General features: G+C 39.6%; 1 protein-coding gene across 3 annotated transcripts in view; it reads left to right on the top strand.

The window, feature by feature from the left end:
- SPTBN1 (spectrin beta, non-erythrocytic 1) overlaps nt 1-23,417 on the top strand; it is a 181,897-nt gene that overhangs the window by 11,849 nt on the left and 146,631 nt on the right. Inside the window, exon 1 of one of the 3 annotated variants that reach the window (XM_033124641.1) lies at nt 11,471-11,490. The exons of the other annotated variants lie outside the window; for them this stretch is intronic. The gene's annotated coding sequence lies outside the window, so the exon portion shown is untranslated. Of the gene's footprint in view, nt 1-11,470; nt 11,491-23,417 lie in introns of those variants that run through there. 3 annotated transcript variants of the gene reach the window in all.

Here is a 23,417-nt window from a genome sequence, read left to right as displayed (position 1 = left end):
TCGCACCACAGTCCGGGAGCAGACACATTGGTGTGCCATTTGAGAAGGAAAGAAACCAGCGCACACCTTGTGTTTTATCCTTGGTTTTAAAGGTAGGTTTTTCTGTTTTGTTTGCTTGTTTTTAAATCAACACCCACTGCTAAAGGAATTCCTGAGTTTCCCGGAGAATAAGGATGATTTGTCATCTTGAAAGGCTTATTTTGCTTTTGCAGTTGACATTTGCAGCTGACATTAACACCAGCTTTCATACTAGTTCTAAAAATCTCATTTGAGTATAAAGGGTGATAATTTAGAGAGCAGACTAATTTTTTGTCTTTTCCCGAGGAAGACTATTCTTGCCTGTCAGTTGAATTTTTATATACATGTATATACAGAAATGTATACACATTTTAAGAAAGGGAAGTTGTAATACTCAATATATACCAATAACAAAAGATGAATAACCAAAGTGGTTACCATCAGCGTCCAGACACTTCTGATTATGGCGAACTACTGCTTGAGCAACGTTGACCAAAGTGTCCACTTGTATACACTTTTTTTGGCACTCCCGGTATATATTTTTCCACCTCTGAAGAATTATTTTGTCAGCGTTATGTTTGCATGAATATCTTATTCTTAATTATAGTATTATTTCTATTGGGTTACACCCTTGTTCAAGAAAACTTGTTCACATGAATTAAAAATTATATATCTTTAGTGGGTCATACTTGAGAACTGCTTCTTAGTCCTCTCAACTTTTAAAGTAAGTAGATATTTAATGTAAAGAGTGTATCGATAGCCAGGCTATCACTGGAATGTTGTGCAGCTGTGCAGAGCCTGAGGATCAAATGTACTAATTAAATATTTTTTTTTTTAGCAAGAATGGAATGTAGCAGCATGTGGTTACCCATTCCAGTTTGTTTTTGAACAGTACTTTTTTTTTTTTTTTTGCCAAATATTAACAGTTAGAACATTGGCTTAGAGGATGTGTCGCTATGTTAAATTGTTCCTTTCACGGAGGTAATGGGATTCATTAAATACTAAGATCTTTTAAAGTTACTAATCTGCTTCAAAGTGTAGGCAGTGGGGGGCATGACTAGAGTTTGGCATCTATAGTCAAGGTGTCCCTTTTTAAAGATTTGATCTTGCTTTTTTCCCCCTCCATATCAGTTAACCTTCCGTAGTTGGGGAACATTCCACCTTTCTTAGGACAGTGAGGCAAAGCGTTTCACCCCAGTTTGAGCAGTATTCTGATACTTGTTTGGGGGACTGATGTGGATCATTTGGGCTAAACTGCATTCACACAGATGTTGGTTTGTTTTCTTTTTCTTTTTTTTAAGCCAGGCACTGTGTGAAGTGACCTGATGGGAATAAATGACAGGCTGGTTATATAATGGCAACATCTTACTAGTGTGTCTTCAGAGATAAGTAGAATGTGATTCCAGCAAGGCTGTGCATAAAAAGTTGGAATGTGTTGGAGAACTGCCAAAAGATTGGGAGCAAGCAGTGTGACAAGCACTAATGCAGCCTTGGCCTGCCTTTAAATAGCTGTAGTTTAACAAAATATCTTGAAACTTGTCATTTCACTTGAGCAAAGTTGCTCCTCTACAGGTATGACCAAGCAACAGAGATTGTTGCTTTCCTCTTTAGCTCAGCAAGGTTTCTTTTAACTTGTTTCAGGTTTATTTATCTTTTTGTTCCAACAGTCTTAAAAAAATCTTGTGACTCTACATAGGAAAATACTTCTGTGCAGCCTCTTACTTTGCATGGCTTTACCTGGACTAACTAGTAATGCATTATCCCAAACTTTACATTGAAGTTCCCATACCCCACCCCACTCACTGCAAAATACGCAGTCTTTGTGGTTTGAATAAAAGTTGGGGCCCTGAAGGTTTTTAAAAACGACCTATATTTTGTATTATCTGCCTGATAGTCAGTTGGATATGAGTTACTGACATTTGAACACTAACACATTGTAGAAGCGAAGTAAAAGGCATTTGTTACTGTCTTGCAGAATCTTAGTTTTTTCCTTCACTTTTTGACTTGCTATTTATTATTAGGTTCGTTGGCAGTTTGTCTGCACTACTTGATTTTTGTTTGTAATTGATTTATTTTCTAACTGGTCTCTCAATTTTTAAAAAATAGATGGGCTTTATTTTTTTAAGTCAGGATGGTAAAAACAAAGTGGGAGCAGGTATAGTCTTTAGGAGGGGTCCTGTACAGGTTTTAACCTGAGGGTGACAGGATCAGTCAGGGCCGACCCACAGTCGAGGGGCTAGGTGAGGTGGGGGTTGCCTGTGGGGATAATCCAGACAGCCTATTAGTTGGGTGCTGTGAAGATGAAATTTTTAAAAATGTAGTATTTGCATTAGTGGAAGTAAGAACAGAGATGACTTAGATGTTAAATACAATATGAAAACAGTGAGTGAACTTTTATCTTGAGAGGCATAAAATACAAACCAAGTTCCAATTAAGAATTTCTTAAAAGGTGATATTAACAGATATCTTAATTATCCTATAACAAAATCCTTTAGAAATTTGGACTTAGACACTGCAATAATTTTATAGCTTTTTAGAGTACCCACAAATGTGTTTCTTATATTGCTGTCTTCAGATTTATAATAAGTCTGAATTTTGCTTTGTCACTTGGTGTCTTAACATATATATCAGAGGGTGTCTCCTTGAATAGAAACATTATTTCTGGCTTTATGTAAGCGCCTTATACAGAGATTTATAGTGTATAATTATTAGCCCTATGGTCAATAAAGGTGAGGTTATTTTTTCGGTATTTTTTGTAATATGTAAAATACATTTTGTTTTTAAAACATGAGAAAACATTTTGTGGAAAACTTCTTTAGATGTGTTGATCTTCTAAGTAGATGGCAGATGAATTCTCTGGTATTGTTGACATGTTGGAAAATTTCTTTATTGAGCGTATGATTTCAAAATTTTCTAAATTATGTTTTTGCCTTGGCCTTCTTGTATACATTCCCTGTTTTTTAAACATAGTCTTGGATAGTCAGGTTGTTGAGTTCAGAAGATGTGAATGATGAGCCAGAGCCATTGGTTACCCTTTTACTTAGCATACCATTATCTTATCTGCTTGTGTGACCTTGCTTTTGGGTAACTTTCACCTCAGACCATCCATTGATTTAGAGTATGCCTTCCTTTAATCTTGCAAGAGTGTTCAATCATTCACTATATGATAAGCAGGCAAAAAATAAAATATTTAAATATCCCTTTTCTGGATTATTGTCTGAATTAGAGAAATCATTCATTTTTATTTTATACATGCATATTGGATGTTATCTCTGTGTATGCCTTGGATTGGCACAAGCTCATGCAACTAGGAACATATTAACCTTAACATTTAAAATGTTCCAGGCAAAAAATTGATGCAATTTGCTTATATGTGTTGGGGGATGCACAGAACAGACCTAGTGTTTTAACTTTTTGTGCAGTATGAAGGCAGATGGAAACATTACAGAAATCTGCAGATGGCAAACGGACTGGACAGGTGAGGACCCCATGGATGTTCATACCAGGGATAGGTGGAGAAATGAGTTTATGAAATGCCCTTTTAGATGTTTCTACAGCTGTTGTCAGCTAGCTGAAAATAAATTGAACTTGTTGGAATGGTAAGAGTTTTGCTGTTGAATAGCTTAGGTAAAGCAGTGCTTCAGATGCCTCTGAAGATGGATATGTAACACTGTAATAGGAAAAAAATTGGTAATAGCCCAAATGTCCATCATTGGCAAGTTAGAGGAAGGAATATTATGGAGGCGGTACAATGTAGTGGTCACGAGTGCTAAGCCAGGTGCTGCCTGGGTCTGAATCCTGAACCCACCATGGACTGACTCTCACTGTGACCTTGGGCAGATCATTAACCCTACTCTGCCTCAGTTTCCTCATCTGTAAGGTGGGGACAATCATAATACATACCTTAGAGGATTATTGTGAGGATTAAATAAGGTAATACAAGTAAAGTGATTAATGTGTGGCAGATACATAACTATTTAAATATTGGTTATTACTGTATTGATAAAAATATTACTGAAAACCTAATGACATAGGGAAGTTTTTTTTTTTTTTGAAAGTTTTTAATTTAAGGGAAAAAAATGACATGATTATATAAATGGTGTTTCTTTTTCCTTAACGATTTCTCAGGGCTTTTATAAGCTTTATAGGCAGTCTAAAAGGGAGAGTAATGTATGGTGTTTCCCAAACTTACCTGACCTTCAAATTCTTTTCTTGTTTTTTATAACCTCTCTTAGGCCCAGGGTTTCATAGAATATGCTTTGGGACACACTAGTCTGATCTGTTCTTACACAAAGCAAAAATGTTAGTTACATTTTATTAATAATTATTACATACTTTGGGAAGGAGCTTTGTTTTTATTGTTCGTTAGAAGAGTTGGTTATTTGAAGAGTCTGATTTCTACTCTTATGAATCAAATTGTAGGCAGTGCTTTTTTTTTTTTTTAATTTAGTCATTATTGGTTACATGCCTGTGTTGAATCCATAGGGTGTTTTCCTTCATTTGGTTGTTTTCTGTCCTAAATTAATTTATCCTTGAAAAGAGGAAGGTTAAACAAGCCATGACCACACATCTTAGTGGTTATAAAGGATTAAATTGGTTTGAACAGATGGCCCAAAATCATAAAATTTTTTATTGGCTTCAACATTTTTTCTTGGTTCTCTCTGACTTTTCATAACAAATTTCCTGGCAGTTTTGACACTACTGAAATGAGGGCTGTGATAAGAAGCAGGGAGACAACTTTTATCAAGAGGTAGTACTTATTTCTCTACCAGAAGGTTTTGGGTTTAAAACATGGTCTTTGTTGGCAGGGATTTTGATGCATGCTTATGTAACAAATCTCAATAGGGAAGTTTTTGCGTAAGTGTGGCTAGAAACTTCTTGTAATAAAGTTTTAGGTAGGAAGGATCTCCTGTTTCATAATAATGCATGAGTAAAACTTTATAAAAATTAACTCCCCAGACCTTTGAGTTTGTAGCTTTATTTATTTCTTTTTTTTTAGTGAATTCCATTTCTATTAGAAATCATGGGAACTCCAGGCCGAGGATTCAGTTTTCATTTTCTGTTTTGTTTTTTTTTCCTTTGTGAATGAAAAGGTGTGAAGGGCAGTTGCTGTTTCTTGACAGAAAATACACTTTTAAATCTGTCAGTAACTCAGCAGCCCCCCCATGCCTCCCTTTCCCGCTGTCATTGTTAGTCCGGATCCCACCTTAGCGAACTTGCCCTCTTGAAGGTGCCTTCTCAAGATGTGAACGAAGAAAAACCATGAGAGCATGGTTCCCAGTCTTATCCTTTTTGTTGATTGTAGTATTATCGTAGGAAAAGCATTCATGACCCACCACAAAAACAAACATTAAAAAATGCTTTTCACATGGCCTGGGGCTGACAGGAGTCAAAGTTAATATATCAAAGAGTATTACAAACATGGGAACCATCCCTGTTCCCCGCTCGGCTGCTCCCAGGACCCTTGCCTGTAGCAGGCCTCCTGGGTGTTTGATGACCTCACGTGCTCGTATTGGGTTTCAGCAATGGTAGCCTCGGGTGTAGGTCTGTTTTTGAGAGAGGATAGTTTATTTTCTCACCTTTGGGGGCTTGTAGTGTGATCCCCTCATGGACCACCCTTGCAGACCAGCTAGGAAGCCAGCTGTTAGGAAGGTTTGTGGTCGAGCACCGTTTTCACTTTGCTAGATATAGCTCATGGTTAGAAAGATTGTAGAGGATACATAGCATTAGAAGTTTTAGAGCTGGGTGGGACCTGGTAGATCTCAGTACATCAATGTCATTGGTCATTGAATAGAGGAGGACACAAGCCCAGAGACAAGGCCAGATGAAGTCACACAGCCTCACACAGTGTCCGGGAGTGTTGTTCAGAGCCATTTGCAGATATATAGGAACACTCAGTCTCCTCGTGACCATTTTCAAAGTGCTGAACCTTGCAAGGCATCTTACCTCTGCTTATGTGGACCACTGGTGATGCATTTAAACATTACATATAAGAGTTTGTGAGCCTATAAGTTAATGCTTTTGTTCACTGTTTTTATGCTGTCAAACTAGCATTAATCATTTATGAAAACATAGATTGCATTTTCTCAAAGATGAAAAAGAAAGAGAAAAAACAATTTTTTTCCTTAGGGAAAGACATGTGGAACTAAAAGTCATCACATACAGCATGTCCACCTTTGTCTTAATAAAAATACGTAGCAAACAACTGTGCCCTGGCTGCCTAGGCCAGGCTGAAGGAAGATGAAGGTCATTCCAAAATAGAAAAGGATCTGGTTAAATATTACTTTAAGTTGAATATGTTTAAAATTTTTCAGACCCAGAGATGTGGCTACAGGCTGACCGAGCAATTCTCTCTGAGCAGATGACTTGTGCTGTGTCTTATCAGTGATTTAAAAGGGGATAAAGGACAGTTCTGAAAAACATGACCCTCACCTACCCCCACGCCCTCCACCCCACATGAATTGAAACCTTTAGGAAATCTAGGGGATGATGGGTAAAAAAGTAAAGTTAGTCCCATCTTCCCTTGGAATCCTCTTCTGTGGAAGGTAAGACTTGGCAGGGAGTCTCTTTCGGTGCATGGGTTCTGGAGTCAACACTACCTGGATGGAACCCTACCTCTGCTAATTACTGTGCATCCTTGGTAGATGACCATAGAATTTATCATCCGAACTGGGACTGTCTCAGGCAATATGGCTGCCCTAGTCTTACCACGTTACCTAATCTCTCTGTCTCAGGTTCTTCATGTTATGAAATGTGCAGGATGCTAGTATTCATTTTTTAGGGGATTAGGACTCAGTGCCAATAAAACATGTAAAGTGTTTAGAATGTTGTTTGGCGCATAACTGTGTAGTACCGTTAGCTATTTAAACAAAACTATTATTTAGGATGCTTAATTCAGACATAATAAGCACTTACGTACTCAGTTTACTTCTGTTGTCTTCATATGATTTCTCTTGGCAAATTTTGCTTTTAATTTTATTGAAAGAATAGTTACATTTACTAATGACTTCTTCCTTTTATGATACCTACTCAAACTTAATTACTTGCTTTAGCTGGGCCCTTTATGCAGATGAAGGCCCTGAAAGTAAAATTGACTTCTATTTTGTCAGTTCCTCTTGTATCTGGCACTTAGTTATATAATTAACACCTGTGGTCCAGAGAAGGCTGGGCATTGGGGCACTTGTGTATCAGGTGGTGGCTAATTAGTACCCACACTAGAGCGCACAGTTTTTACAGTTGACCTTGAGATATAGGAATTGTTGGATGGTTGAGAGAATGAGGAGTGCCAAAACTAGATCTCCTCCTTGCCTGGCTCAAGTTGGGTTTTCCCAGCATAGTGATATATAGGGTTGCCAGATTTGGGAAAAACAAAGAAACCAGAATTCCTACTTAGATATTAATTTCAGATAAACAGCACATCGTCTTTAGTGAAAGTATATCTCGGGCAGTACTGGGGGCACATGTATATTAAAAATTCGTTTTTTATCTGAAATGCAGCTTTAACTTGGCATTCTGTATTTATCTGGTAATTAAGTTATATAGTCTAAAGGAACTTTTTACCCTATTCAGTATAACCCGCATTCCGACGTGTCTACAAAAGTATAGTCCAGTTCTATTGTAAGTATTGAGTCAACTTTTTAAAAGTCCATGTTTTTTACCTTTCATTCGAATGGACATTTGAGAAGTTGTTACTGAGTAGCTGCTGCTGGGTATCCACCAATGCCAAGATAAAAAGGAATTCAGTCTGGTTTGCCACAGCAGCAGGGATTACATTTGCTCTGTGAGAACTTCTTGGCTGTGAGTATGGGTGGATGTAAGCCAGCTCTTTCTCCTTGGAGGGGAGTCCATTGGTTAAGGTGACTTACTGAAGCCTTGGCCAACTTGGAGTTCTTGGTTTTGAGATTGAATTACTGTAGTAATAATCCAGGGAGAGGAAGTTCAATTTTGGATCCTTTATATTTCACTTGTGAATGTGGAGGGAACAACTTTTATTGTCAGGAAGGGTGACCTTCAAATACTCTTCTCATTCAAAATCTCTTCTTCCTGTTTCTGACTTTCAGTAGTACTGCCTAGAAAATTCTGTTGAATTTTTTGCATCAGCCTTGGAACTCGGTCAGCATTCATCCTGAAGGGCCCTGCATGCCTTTGGGAACTGATGACGGGAAGATCAGGGCCTGTGGAAACCCCGGTGTCAATTCGTATTTTTTGAGCTTGGAATATGATGCCTCTGTTGAGTCGAGTCTCAGAAAAATCTTCAGGTTCATGATACACTCGGTGAAATTAGTAATGGCAAGTGAAGGTTGAGACTGTGCCTACTGGGGAAGAAGGAGCCAGGGCAAATGGGTTTTGGCCAGTACTGCTTTGTAATTGCTGCCATTTAAAAAGTTTAATGTACCCAGTGAAAAGGCACAGGTTTCAGATTATCCTTTGAAGAAAAATGCACAGTGGTAAGCGTTTACTATCAGGCACAGATAGTGTGTGGGTGGATTAGCCAAGGGGGGAAAAGCTAATTAGAGCTGTTTGCTCAGAGTCCCAGATTTGGAGGTGTATTTTGTTAACTGGTGGCATTCCAGAAAACTGTTTGCATAGACTCATGCTAGCCAGGCTATGGATGCTGATAGCTATTTTGAAAAGCTCTTTTTCCCTCCTCCTTTTCTGAGCTGTCTCCTCTTCTGCTTATGCTTCCTTTAATGGCCCATTCCTTTTGGACGTAAAGCAAAACCTGAAGTTTGTCATCTTGTCATAGGATTGATTGCGTGATAGGTGGAATATTGAGCCTAATTTTCCCACGGCTTACTATGTGTATGTATGTGTCTGGTTGGATGAGGATTAGCTGTTAGTGGTAGAAATTTTACATTTTAGAGCAGTGATTCTCCCTCTTGGCAGCACATTGGCCTCACCTGGGAAGCCTTTGAAAATGCAGAGGTCTGGGTTCCATCCCCAGAAAATTCGATGTAATTATCTGTGGGTATTAACTGGACACCAGGCCTTTTGAGAGCTCCCCAAGTGATTCTAGTGCATAGCCAAGTTTGCATGTTGTCCTTTGGTAAACTCTCAGAGTTAGGGCTCTAGCCTGAGCTGTCTGGTGGCGTAGCCCTGAGCCCCAGGTGACTCCTCACATTTAAATTAATTAAAGCTTACGAAAACTAAAAATTCAGTTCCTCAGTCGCACTAGCCACATTTCAAATGCTCAGTAGCCACGTAAGGCCCACGGCAGCTGTCCTGGACGGCACATATAGAATGTTTCCAACATGGCAGAAGGGTCTGTTGGAAAGCCTAGATTTAGGCTGTCCGTGAGATACCAACAAAACAGGGCAGGGGCAGTGAACATTTGAGAAGTCTGACACAGGAAGGGACAGGCTGGGAATAGGGCTAATCCAATAGGATCTGCCGGTACTGAGTTACTGCACACATTTTTAGCAGCCTTTTTTCTCAATGGTCTTTTGGCACCAGAAGCCCTGCCGCAGTTGGTGCGATGGATCATGTGTCGCATGGTGCTGAAAGGCTCCATTTAAAACAGGCTGGTCTGAAGGGGTGTGGTAAGGACCCAGGGCAGGAAAATGGGAACCCTGAGGAGTCCAGGGCCAGGGAGGAGAGAATTAAGCTTTATTCCTGCAGACCTGAAGCATGGATATTTGTAGTGAAACTGGAAGAGGGGATTTTATCCCTTCTTTTGAAGGAACACCTGCTCCTGTTGTTTCCCTCTCCTGGCTCATCTCTAGTGTGCAGGAGAGAAGGACAGTGCCAGCACGTAATTCCAGCGAAGTAAAGTTCCGTGTGGGCCCCCATGTTCTTGCAGGGTAGGGTGGGGGGGAGTTGAGAGAATGGGATCCAAGTAGAATAAATCATTTTTATTCAGACAGATCTCATAAAAATCCAAGGGAGGTAGGGTCATGGAAAAGAGAAAGAAGGAAAATGAAGTTTGCCAGAGGACGTGGATTTTCTAAAGATGCTTTCTTCCAACAAGTTGTCTTTGAAGAATCTGCCTCCTACAGGAGTGAGAAACCCTCAGGTGGGCGAGGCTGTCAGGAGGCCAGCAATCCAGTCTGTCTGTACCCTCCAGGCTCTTTGCTGAACCTCCTCTCTTGCTGGACATTAGCACCTCCCCAGGGACAGATTTTGTTGCTTTTCCCTGAGACCACCCAACATGCCAAGTGTGCACGGGCATGCGGGTAGGTAGGAAGAGCTCTGACAATCCATGAATCAAAAGAATGCACCTGGTCCAGGGATATGAGTTAACCGTGGTTTAATAGGGCCTGAGTCACTTGAGTTTTTCCTGTTTGTCATTGTCTGCTGTTAATCTGGGGTGAAGTTTAAGTGCCTGTAGCACGTGTCATTTCCTCGCCTTGTTGCACTTGCCAGTTAAGTGTTAGTGACAGGGTTGTATCTAAGTGTCTGTATTGGGAGGTGATAACCACATAGCACTACCTGCATCCCCCTGAAGAAGGAGTGACCGGACCTCTCCCCAGTTACGTCCACTCTGCTTTCGAGTGCTGGAGAAGAGGCATGTTTCCTTCCCGTCCCATTGTCAATCATTTTTATCCATTTTGTTAACACCCAGCTTTTGTTTTGAATTATCTTCAGCACTTTTATTGTGCCTGGCTTTTTATATTCTCTTTCCTCAAGATAAGCTGGATAGGATATGTTAACTTCTTTTAAAAAGAAGAAAATGAAATATTGGAAAGACCAAAAAGAAGAAGAATAGGAAATCCAGCCTTGATTAATTAATACCTTGGGTCGTATAGGAAGCCGTACTGGTAACTCTCGAGGGTGGTCCTCTGTTGTTTGTGGATTTTGGACATCTTTATGGAATTGACTTTTAAAGGGCAACTAGAACTCTTACGTCCAAGCCCTTGAAAATCTGCATTCTGAAGTACTATAACCTTTCAGTGCTGAATATAGTACACAGAGAAATGTAGAAGTAAGTAGATTTGTGTTCTCAACAAATATTTAAGTTGTAATTAAAAGGCTGTTTGGTAGTTTCCAGACATGAGCATCAGAACCACCTGATGGGGCTTTCTAAAAATTACAGGTTCTGGACACATCACATCCCTGTTGAATAGAATTTCCAGGCCCGGACTGGGTCAGAAACCTGTATTTAAAATTCCTGGGTGATTTTGGTCAGCAGCCAAGTGTAAGGACTACTGGTCTTCCTTCCTTGCCTCAATTTTCAGATGAGGAAACTGAGGACTAGGAGGTGAACTGATTTCCTTTCAGTTAAAGAGATTTAGAGAGGGGTGATTAGGCCAGGGACCTTTCTAAGTTCCCTTTCACTGCTGAGAATTTGTGACTCTCTGGTTTCACTGTCGACTGCTGTGATATCTGACTCATACTGTAGTCTTTCTGAAATCGGCGTCTTTTCATTTTATTTTTGGCAGTGTGTTGAATTCTCCTTTTTCATTTCCAGATTGCTGTTTCTTGCTTCATTAAAAGGGTGGCATGTCACGGGTCCTACATGTTCACACAAGCGAGGTATGAACTGGGAGGGTTAATCTCTGGGACCCTTTTCCTCAGATTTCAGAGTTTGGCAATACTATCATCCTGGTGGCTTCTTTGTGATTTACAGTTCCTCTCTCTCCTCACCATTAAAAAACAAACAAACAAACAAAAGTCCTATCTCAATATATTTTTGGCTGCAGAATAACTCCAGATGGCGCATTTTCTATAGGGGGGAAAAACACCAGAATTTTTCACACTTTTCCTTGAATTGTTTTCCTACTTTGAATTTTAATGAAGTTATTAATCTTACAAAGGACTCATTCTGTAAAGAGACTAATCACTGAACAAACACACTTATATACAATCTTTAATTCTTTTGGCAAAAATTAAGGGTATTGTTATTCTTACATCGTTACATCATTTGTTACTGTCTTACATAGTTAGCATCACATGCTAAAATAATCCAATTTTCTAGAAATAGAAAATTAAGGAAAAGAACTTTTAATACATGGGTTTGACACTGAGAAACGAGTGCCAAAAATAGGATCAGATAAAATGATGTAATTGAAAGTACTTTGAAAAATGCATGGCAATATACAGATATATTACTGATTTTTTAAAATCATAATTCTTACTTGGATGCTGATGTGGTTTTACATGATTAAGAGCTTTCACAAGGAACATGCATACAGAAATCCCTAATTGGGAATGTTTTGCATAATATTACTCAGTATGGGTTATTTCTAGAAAATGTTCTTTACTTTGAAATGATCTTTTCAGTGTGGTTTTTTATTTGTTGGATTTTTCTGGATCAAGGAAAGAGGACCTATGACCTTTGAGCCTAAAATATTTCGAATCCAGCTGTGTTTCCATAAAAATAGGAGTGTACGTAAGGTTAATCATTCATGCTCATCTCACAGAGCCCGCCCAAGAATCTGTTTAATTTTGCTGGGTTGATGCAGAGGAGAGAAACCATTTTTGTACATTTTGTAAACAGATCATTTAATTCAGAAAATATTTAAGGGGTCTGCTCTGCTAGTGCTTTAATTCAGGTAGAGGCACACAGTAAAAAAGAGAGAATAGGACATTTGAACCATCTTGAAACCACTGAAATGGTGATGAGGGAGTTCTTTTGCAAGGCAGTTTCTCTAGAAATTTCTGATTGAGAATAAGCACTTTAAAATAACTGGTACTTTAATTAATCTACCATGTCTGAATTTTCCCTCAGTACTGGATGTGTTTTATAGGACCAAGTGGGATAACTGCCTCAGCAGCGTAGATGGATATGGAGCATCCCATTGCTGGCCTCTGTGCTGGCTCCAGGGAAAAGTTCTGCCCTCACAGGGCAAGAGTTCAGCGGAGGAAATGGGGAACCAGTGACAAGTTCTCCTCACGATTAGTATAAACGGCAGGCACAGAATTGGTCTCATTCAGGTAGGTGCCAGACAGGATAGGGACCGCTTTCTGAAGAAGGATGCAGCCTGAGACGACTCTTGAATGAACATTGTTAGCTGGAAAGAGTAGGCTGTGCAAGAGTCTCAGGCTGAGGGAACAGCATGCACGGAGCCATGGAGAGAGGAGAAAATAGTGGGGTTTGGGAAGTGTTCTATTATGGCTAGAGCAGGGGGAGCATGGTGAGAAGTGAAGGGAGCTGAGGCAGGGTGAAAGGGCTTGCATGCCTTGAGAGGACGTTTTACCTAAAAGATGAAGGGGGAGGGTGTTGAAAGATTTTAGATAAGTTTGTGCATTTTTCAAAGCTCACTAGAGCTCCAGTATGGAAGGGAAGGAATTTTCAGTAAGGCAAAATGGCAGTATAAGGCTGCCATTCAGTCAAAAAACACTGAGGGACTTCATTTAGGTCAGGGCTATATAGTTCATAAATTTTTTTGGCTCCAGAGAAATTGTTAATAAGCCTGACTGACAGAAAAAGCTGAACTGCCAGGGCATTATAATCTGTCACTGTGAGGGTTTACCTAACTCTCCCACACAGTATATTGTGAAGAGCCTCCAAAGCCATGGTCAAGGTTTTCGAAGGTTGCCCACATCATTAACAGCACTTTATAATTTTCAAATATGTTCTTTTTTCAATTATTCTACAATTTTGTAGAAAAAAATTCTCATTGCCAACTAGATAACTGATTTGAACTGTTGTGGTCAATATTCGTGGTGAAGAACATGTTGGTAATTGTTCATATTATGTAAGAGTAATTTTTTTGAGTAATAATGTTCTGAAGAGTTGCATGCAAAGTAAAATTTTGAACATCATATTTTAAGTGCTTTATAGCCATGCACCATTTAAATTTGTCCTCTTGAAACGTCTGGGGGTTGAAGAGTCATTTTTAAGTATTTCATTCTCTCTCTCCTAAATCCAGATTTTCTTATTGGGCTTTGCATATAGGCTCTTAAAGAAACAAACATTCAACAATGCTGGTGAACATAATTCTTTACATGTTTCCAGAGAAATAATGTACTTTAAGAGTTTGTTTTAAAACAAACAAACAAACAACCCCCCCCCCAAAATAAACCCTGTAAAATATTTGTTTTGAGGATACATTGTCATTTTTAAAATAACTTCTAATTGCGAAAGTAATAGATTAACATATTTTCCTGTCATTCCAGACTTAACCCTTGTTAACATTTTGGTATATTTCTTGGTCTTTTTTATTCAAACTTGCTCACATGCATATACTCACATATTTACATCACACCTTTAGTTTTCTATAATTGCGCTCACTTTGTTACATCATGAATTGTATTTATTTTGAAAACATTTCTTTGAAAACAGTTTGCATGACTTTAAAGTACCCATACAGTCCCCTATTCCTGGACATTTAGGTTGTCTTCAGGGTTTTTCTTTTGCTTTTATTTTTTTGCTACTCTACAAAGCACAGTGATGAGTATCGTTGCATTCAAATTTTTATCCAAATTCACCTTTTCCCATAGATTCCTAAGAGGGGACTTGCTGGATCTAAGGAGTTTTATTTAACTAACACCTGTTTCTAAGGCTGTGTGTTTCCACGACCTCCTTGCAAGTGTCGTACGTACTACCCTTGTGTTGGCCGACTCATTCCTGTGGCAGATGCCTTCACACGCAAGCTGGTAGCATTTTATATGGGATTTGGGTTTTGTTACTTAAAAGGTTGCCTTCCAGAACATTTATGTAAATCACAGTAGTCTTCATGCTGAGGACACATGGACATGTGTCTTACGTCTCCAGCAAAGATCCTCCCAGCCTACAGTAGAAATGTAATTGACTACTGGGTGGATTTCCTTTTTTTAAATGTGGAATAAGAATGAGATTTATTGGCTTGTATAGACTACAGCAGAAAAGTTAATAGAAATAATAAAAACTGTCAGATTGTTTAGTTCTATTATGCTTTTAAAGCCAGATTCTTTTAAAACTGTTTAGAAAATTGTGCAGTTTAATGTGTCGACATAATAGTGAATATAGTATTTACCCCAAAATCCCATCCTTTGAAATGTAGTTAAAATGAAGGAGCATATTTCAGTGTTTTCCGTTTTCTTATCGTTTCCTCCATGGTCTGAATTGCTCTTACTTATATATTCTGTAACTCATATGTGTTGATGTGTTCTGAATTTAAATAGATGAAAGTCGGGGGAGAGGCTCCCAGACTAAGTGCCAAGATAGAATATTTCCATGTAGAATTGTTTTTCTATTTTCAGCTCATGTTGTATTCACTTCTGAATAGCCTCTTCAGCAGGAAGCCCTTTAAATCTTACATCTTTTTTGGGTGCCGATAGGGTGCTTATAAAAGACACAGAAAGTTAATATAACTTCCCCAGAGTCACATGAGTCACATGAGTGGGTTACTGTCTTTTCTTGGAACACATACAAAGAAAGGGTCCTTCTTCAAGACTGATACAATCATGTCACACTCTTCTCACAACACCACTGTAGAGAATTAAAGAGAAAGAAGCCATTAAATAGTGCCATGCAAGTCCTGAAAAGAATGAGGTGCAATGTAGGGGAATCGGGCAGTGGACAAAGCACAAATTTTTATGTAACTGTAATTAATATAGGCATGACTCATTTGACGTTAACTTCAGATGTGAAGATTGGATTTTAAAAGTTACACAGAATGATTATTCACATTATAAAATGACTCATCCCTTATAAAAAGGACTTAACTTTCTTTTAAGAGGATATTCCCTTGGTGCATTTGGGTACTTGTTTGCTCATTGCTTTTTTTGGGGGGGTTGTTTTTTTTTTTTCTTCAGTTGAATTAGAATGCCCTATGATGCAGTTTTTTAAAAAATTAAGATATGACCTATAATATGACCCAGGTGTTCTACTCCTAGGCATTTACCCAAGAAAAATGAAAGCACATGTCCCCACAAAAGCTTGTATACAAATGTTCATAGCAGCTTTATTTGTAGTAGCCCTAACTGGAAACAACTCAGGCGTCCATCCCAGGTGAATGGATAAACTGTATTGTAGCCATGCAATGGAATACTACCCAGCAATAAAAAAGGATGAATTATTGCTATATGCAACAACATGGGTGAATCTCAAAATAATTACAGTGAATTAAGAAACAAGATAGAAGAATAGTTCATTCTGTATGAGTCCATTTATATAGAAGATACAAGTTAATCTACAGTGACAGAAAACAGGTCTGTGGTTGTTGGGGCGGGGGTGGGGATATGTGGGGGTGGGCTTGAGGAAACTTTTTGGAGTGATGGGTATGCTCATTTTCTTGGTTGTGCTGATGGTTTCACAGTATATACATATTGCAAAACTTATAAAATTGTGTAATTTATATATGTGCAGGTCATTATATTATTACACATCAACTATACCTCAGTTAAGTCTACTTTCCACCTGTCTGTTGACTCTACCACTCTGTTGTGTCCCACCCAACCAACTCACTGTCAAGAACATGGGCAGGAATGAACCCACAGTGGTAGTCCAGTGTGCAGAACGCTGTGCTAGCTAAGGACACGGGGTACAGTGAAGACCCCCTGCAGGAGGTGAGCTTGAGCTGAGTACGGGGTATTTCGGTGAGTGTGCTAGTCGGGGAACTTCTGGTGGATTGAGCTGTCTGGAATGAGGGTGTGTGTGGGTTTGTGGTGAAGGATGAGTCCGGGGTAAAGCAGGGGCCCTACATGCTTCTTATATAGTTTGAAGCTTTGTTTTGAAAGCTTGGGGCATCATTGATGGCTGGTAAGTCAGGGAAAGACAAACTCAGCTCAGGGCCCTTACCCATATCGGGGAGGATGAGGAGGCAGGAATCTCAGGTGCAGAGCTCAAGGAGCCCTTGCAAGGCTCCTTGTCTGTCCAAAGGACAGACTGCTCCCCAGTCTGTCCAAAGAATGTTCCTGCCGGGGAGAACCTTGTTAGCTAAGAGGGATCTGCCTTGCCAGACGTCTCTGCTCTGTCCAAGAAACTGCACACCTCATCGGAATCCCACCTGTACAAATACTTAAAATTTCTCATTTCAAAAATAAAGTGTTCTTTGTAGACACAGAAAGAAATAGTTTTCTTAAGAAAAATAAAAATATTTAAATTGCCTGTGGTACCACCACCCAGAGCTAACCACTTTTAACGTTTTGGTATATATAATTTCAGATAAATGTATGTGTTTTCAAACAAAAATAGAATTATATGCATATTTTGTGATCTGCTATTTCATCTGAGCTTCTTACTGTGTTTACATATACATGTAAAATATTAGTTTTACTTGAGGCATCAGAGTCTATATATTTACACATATGCATGACTTATTTAACCAAGCTCCTTTTTGGAATTCTTTTTTTGTTATAAAATTTTACAACATATTTTAAATCGTGGGAAAGTCAGAATTTTATTTTTTAAAAGGTAAATCAAAAGATGTACAATTTAGTCACATGTTTGTTTGTTTGTTTTTGTATATATTACAGAAAAATAGCCTTGATCGAGTGGATATTATAACTAAATGAAGGGGAGGGATGTCCACTTCTAGAATTACACATGGGTACATAATGGTGGTTTTTTTGTTACCCAGTGATAATCATTTCATCTGCGCTATTCACAAAAAGTAACCACCAATGTAAACTCTGTTGTTTCAAAGGAAGATTTCTTCCTTATCAGAAATAAGTTAAAAAGTATTAAGTGAAAAAGTGTAAATGTCAGAAATAAGTTTAAAAAATATAAATAGCAGTAATGTTTTTTGAATATTCCATGTATTTTAAGCATTTTATGTGCATTAACTCATTTAATTCTCAAAACAACTCTATGAGATATAGGTTCAATTATTATTCCTGTTTTATAGATAAACTGAAGCAGAGGTAGGCTAGTAATTTAATCAAGTGATCAATTTAGATTATGATAACATACTCAACATCACCTCACTAGTAAGCAAAGACCTACAAATTAAAATAACAGTGAGATGTTACTTTAGAGACCATTGGTGATCTTAACCATAATAACTTGGATTGCTCAGGGTAGAGGGAAAACAGGCACTCTCACACAGTGCTGGTGGAGGATTCATTTCTGTAGGGCAATAGGTTTCTCTTCTAGAAATGTATCCAAAGAAAACAATGGGCAAAGTTACAATGATATTACCACATTCATGAAAATCTTATTGAGAAGTGAACAATTATGTGCTTTCTAGAAGGGACTTGGTTAAATAAATTATGGTATACCATATGTAGAACACTGCTCTGCTACCAGAAATGATGATTTGGCATATGTTTATGGAAATAGTTGTTCAGGAAATAGTAAATGAGGGTAAACATACAGTGTGGGACATGGGGATCCCGTGTCTGTGCAAACTCTGTGCTCCCAGTTGTGGGTGTGTAGCCTGCCCCACCAGGGAGTATACCCAGCCCCGTGTTTACTGCGGTGCCAAAGAAACTTGTCATCTCTTGACCCATAGCATGCATGTCCATTCAAGGAACCCCTGGGGTTTCCATGGGGAACCCTCTGGGGTTCTTTGAAAATAAGCATCATAAAAAATGTTTGGCTTAGAAGAGGGAGGGAAGGAATGAATATATTTTGTTACAGATCTTACATTAACGTATTTTCACAAATGCAGAAACAGAATTTTACACCTGGGAAGTCCCGCCACAGCAGAACTATGAAGTAGTTTTGTTTTTCCAGTCTTCCTCTAAGCCCACTTGAGTACCTCTCTTTTCTTCCTTTGAGACTCGCTGCACCCAGTGAGTTTCCCTCTTTACTTTTATAATGTCCCGCCCCTCAGTGCTAGGACTTTTTTTCCTACCAAAATTGACCAGTCCAAATGAAGGTCTCATTTCCCAAGTCCTTTTGGATTCAGATGTTATATTGAACAATGACTCGGTGTGTCACCCTTCTTAGGTAATTGACCTTTCACAACGGCTTTTTTCCAAAGGTATAATTATTTGGGGAATTGCAGGAGTCATAACCACCCACCCACCCTCCACCGCCCACCACCCCACCTCACAATGGCAGCTCTCCTTGAATCCGTCTCCAGGACATAGAATTTAAAGGCTGCCTTAATACCAAAAACTTTGTTTCCTGTGTCACAGAAAGAACCTTGTATGGTGTGCTTTCTACATTTTGAAAAATGTCTGCATGTATTTTCGGAACTGGATTTTTGGGAAGGGCTACCCTCTGGCTGAACTCTGCTTGTAAAATCCATGAATACATGATTTCTGCTCTTCATATCAGGACAGGTGCAAGTGTGACCTAACAGCCAGAGACCATTTCTGTGAACATCCGGTCAAGAGAAGAGAATAACAAAGGAAAAAAACAAAGTTTCTAGTTGGCTTTCCTGTTGAGGATGACCATTAAGAATCAAGCTGCCCTTGACTTGCCTTTCTATATTCTTGCTTAAAAAGTGGGTATTAGAAAGTCCCAGGTGGAAAAAAGACCCTTTGTGTTATGTTTTGTTAGACTGAGGGTATGGATGGCGTAGAGATAGGACTTCATGGGTTTGGAGCTAAACTCAATTTGAGAGGCAGCAATAAGGCGTAGGCTTCCTGTGATGATGGAAGTGTTATCATCCATGCTGCGTAATTCAGTCTTCATGAGCCGCATGACTGATGAGTGCATATGGCTAGTGCACTGAGGAGGTGGATTTTCCATTTTATTGAATTTTAATTTATTTAACTTAAATGAACACATGTGGCTCATGGCACCCATATTGGACAGCATAGGATAGACTCAGAAACGAGACCACTTGGGTTTAAATCCGTATTCCACTAACTTCTTTGACCTTAGGCAAGGCCCTTAACCACTCTGTGCCACAGTTTTCTCATCTGTGAAGTACAAAAGTTAATAATGCCAACCTCAGAAAGGTTATCTTGAAGATTAAATGAGTTAATATTTGTAAAGGGCTTAGGCCTGGCACATAGAGCTATGTGTTTGCTAAATAATGTAAATATACATATATCCATAAAATTCAAGTCAGATCCATGTTCTATTTTCTTTCAAGAAGCTCCCACACATTAATCATCAATGCATTTTCCCTTCAACTCTGTAAGCGCTGTGGTGATCAGAAAAATAAATACTTACTGAGCGCTGACTGTGGCGAGAGCTGGGTGCTGGGTGCTGGAGATAACACATCGGGGGGCATAGAGATTTGGTTCTCATCCCCCATCCTAATAGATAAAATCCAGCAGCGTTTTCTCATTTAATGTTTATGGAACTTTAGAACAGGAAGGGACTCTACAAGTAGGGTACATGTTTAGGTGTAGACTTAGAAACCTGGAGAAACTTTGTGCCTGCTCCTGGTCAGCTAGCTGGGACTTCAGCTTTCATCTCCTGACTGTTAGCCCACCCTTCCCTTTACACCCGTGGGGCCAGGTATATCCTGAGGAGATCACTGCCCACTTCAGAAAGCCTTGATGTAAGATTACCATTTGTCCTTTACCGCAAAGGATCGATCTGTCAATTCTCAGATGCTGATGATGATTGTTCTCCTGTTTGGGGTCTTCTTTACAAAATAGTGGCAATATTAGTAGTTTTTAGTTTTAATTTTTACTCCTTACGCAACTAAGTAAAATTTGGGAACCTCTGTTGGTTCCTCCATATTTTTGTTTAACTTTACAGGCTTATGAGATTGAAAAGTCTGTGCTGTACTATACTCCATTTGGTTGGTATAAACCTTTTTAAAATAATAATATAAGCCCCAACATTTATGACGTACTAAAAGTGAGAAGCTTTTGAACCATAATTGATTTGACAAGAAATACACATAATGCAGGAAGATGACTGGTTGGTTGTCTGTTGATTTGCTTTCAGCACTTGCTGGGATGGGGAAAGAATCCACCAGTTTGCTTTACATATGAAAAATATTAAAATGTCAGCATGGCCCAGCCACTGACATAAGAAAACTTGTTTAAAGTTTAATCTCTAAATGATGCCTTAAAAACACATTTGTAATTATCTAATTAAATTAATAAAGGCTACAGGTAATAGAAATAATATGGGAGGCATTTTCTGGCAGATAAAACTTTAGAAATGTTCACATCTGCACATGATTATGAAGCCCCTGTTGTTACTTTGCTTTCTCCCTTCCTTAGCCCACATTTCTCACTATGAACTAATAGTACATAATAATAAAACCTTGGATATCAGCCAAAACAGTTTTGGCTAACTTTTAGAGTGTTTGCAAAAGTTGAAAAAGCAATGCAGCTGTTATACTGGGTACTTTCCAATGGAAGATATGTTTTCCAGATGAAAGCACAAATAGTAATTGAAGTGTAATCAGTATTTTTGGCATTTTGGTATAATAATTCCTTTCACTTTTCGTTATATTAATTGTTCATTTCTCAGGATTTGTTTTGTGCTTTTTTTTGAAGCCTATAATCAACTAAAAGAGAGGGAATGAAAATGTTTCATGCAATTTTTTTAATCATTGAAAACAAAAACAATGGCAAGTAGTCTCACTTGTTAGCTGGAGACTTATTTTAAAATAACCACATAATTTTTGTTTAAGGTATTTTATTGTGAGACTCATGTTTCAGGCAACAGAGAGAAGAAAATGTAAATCCCAAATACAGTGTGAAAGTTTTAGAGCTGACTAGAAACTTCTAGATCCTTCAGGTAGGCTGCAGCCTGAGTGTTCAAGTGTCCTCAGCGCCAGGCTGGCTGGAGATGCCTCTTCCTTTGAGACACTTGCCCTATTCAGTGAAGAACTCACCTTTTTCATCCCGTCCTCCACTCTAATTGTGGTATATGTGTGCAGATTATTTCATTGGTATTTAGGGCTTAGGAAGTTTTTTGTTTTAAATTAGAAGGGGCTCTAGTTAATCAGTAGTTCTCAGCCCTTACTTTTCAAGGCCCCAATGCCCCCCTCCAACCGCCCCTCAGCTTAATCAAATCACAGAATCACCAGAAGTGACTATGATGTGCGGCCAGGGCTGGGACCTGCTGTCCTAGTCCAGTCCTCTCACTGTACAGATGAGGAAACTGAGGCCCTGAGCCTGTAGGCGACTTGTCCCAAGTTCTCCACTGGCACTGACCTGAATGTGGGATAACTAACTGGTTTCTGGAAGGGATGTCCGTCTCTGATTCTGGATCTCTGGTGATCTTCTCCCAAAAGGCTGTGAACTGCCCTGTGGAGAGTCGAGTCAGGAGGCCCAGAGAGCAGGACCCCAGTGACAAAATGGAGCATTGATGTCTCTGCCCCTTTCACCCAAGTGGAACCTGCTCTTGGTTTTCCTGCAGGAGCTTACTGCATTCCTCAGTGAGAGGCATGGTAAACTGCCTCAGGTGCTCCTATTTTTTCTTTCCCAGAAACAAACAGGTTTCTAATTAGCTAAATGAAATGGTAGCATCCAGCCCAGTTGCTGTTTATCACAAAAGAGCCTTTTGAATAGTTGGTCTTTCTGCATATCTTCGAAGCCTCTTTCTCCCTTTTTTAGGGAACAGTACATACTAATGTAGGCACAGGGTTTGGCATAACTGACAATTCCTAATGCTTTGTGTATCCATGAAGGATCACTGACACCAATGAAGTGCTGACCTGGCTGGACAGCAAGGTGTAGGTCTGCGGTATCCAAAAGGAGGCCTTGGGCCACATGGACTCTGGGTTGGTCTGTTCCCAGCCTGTCTGTGTCAGAGGCTTTGTCTCAGGTGCCCTCCTGCCCTGCGTGCTTCCTCTGGCCGCTCCTCAGTGCTGCAGCTGTGCACTGGAGGGTGGTGTCCTGAGGACAGGAATGTGGCTGGCTGCCTTGCCATGCCCTGGGCACCTTTGGGGCACCCTACCTGGGGGATGAAACCTCCGGGAAACCGAGAGCACAAAGGAGGGGGCCTGGGGAGCTGTGAGAGAAGAGGAAGCCAGGATATGGAGCGGTTTGTGTGCACAGATACTTGCCTTGAGAAAAGTTTGATTACATTTTTGCTAAGTATTTACAGCTCCCTGAAATTTTGTACTGCAGGTGATCATTAGCATATTTTGGAACATTTGATGGAAAAACACATTTGCATTGTAAAGCAAGACTGGATTCAAGGGCTTTGTTTCATTTCCAAACCGGCTGTTTATTGTAATATGACAGCATCCGTTTCCCAATGTAAAACTTGGAGAAATTTATTTTTCTTTTCAGGATGTCGGTCAATTCATTCATCCCTTATCTGCAGCACTCTCTGGCCTCTGAAATGACCCCCCCCTCCCCCGCCTTCCCCGAGTGTGAGGCTGTGGCTGGGATGGGAAACTGACTTTCTTCTTGCTGGCCCAGAAGGCCTCACCCTGGCTATCATCTGGAAGCTGCTGGTGAAGGTTTGTTACTCTTGTCAGGAGGCGATTACAAGGACCTAAGGAATGTGGACTGAATTGGTTAGCCGGCATCAGTTTAGCGCTGTGGGATGATCAGGCAGACACACTGGTCTGACTTTACCTGCCCGCCCCGTCCTCCTTGAGGCGTTGGTTTACATCAGAGAAGCCTGCTCCTGACGTTGCAGTGTATTTCTGGCAGAGATGGAAGCTACCTCCTGCCTTTTAGAGGAAGTGAAATAAATACTCACTTCAGAGAAT

Source organism: Rhinolophus ferrumequinum, chromosome 13 (assembly GCF_004115265.2).
Source record: "Rhinolophus ferrumequinum isolate MPI-CBG mRhiFer1 chromosome 13, mRhiFer1_v1.p, whole genome shotgun sequence".
NCBI classification, from domain to species: Eukaryota; Metazoa; Chordata; class Mammalia; order Chiroptera; family Rhinolophidae; genus Rhinolophus; species Rhinolophus ferrumequinum.
Note: the sequence above shows the minus strand (reverse complement) of the source record. Positions and strands in the feature narration are given on the sequence as shown.